The sequence below is a fragment of the Pezoporus wallicus genome, unplaced genomic scaffold (genome assembly GCF_028554395.1).
Source record: "Pezoporus wallicus isolate ANWC-B61680 ecotype Strahan unplaced genomic scaffold, APGP_CSIRO_Pwel_v1 contig_8042, whole genome shotgun sequence".
Lineage (NCBI taxonomy): Eukaryota > Metazoa > Chordata > Aves > Psittaciformes > Psittacidae > Pezoporus > Pezoporus wallicus.
Genome location: NW_026639380.1, coordinates 21,580 through 22,073, shown reverse-complemented (window position 1 = coordinate 22,073; position 494 = coordinate 21,580).

The following is a 494-nucleotide window of genomic DNA, read 5'->3' as shown; positions in this document are numbered from 1 at the left end:
TGGGCTGGGCCCGCACGCCAGCTCACCCTCTTCTTACCCGCGCCGAAGGACCAACCGCCGACACCACAGCTGCCGGTGCAGCCTCCCCACCAGCCCCTCTTCCGTTCTGCGCGGACTGGGAGCTGTTACCCCGCCCGCAGTATCGGCGCCCTCCCATTAGCCCCAAGCTCCCAGCGCCGCCCTAACTCAGCCGCCATTGGCCTAAACCTATCTTCGACCCCGCTGAAGTCATCGCCTTCACGGGCACTCGACGTGGGGCGTCTCCGCCGTAGAGCTTTCTGGGTAGCGCAGTTCGTGGAGGCGGCCGCTCCGCTCGGACTTGCCAGCCCTCGACTTGCCAGCCCTCGACTTGCCAGCCCTCGCCGTGGGGCTAGGAGAAGGTGCGCTGATTGGGGGGGGGGGGGCGGGCGGGGGCTCGGAGCGGGGCTGGGCCCAGTGTCTGCGCTGAGGGAACCCAGTGCTCCTGGGCTACAGCGGGCGGGCCTCCGATTTCA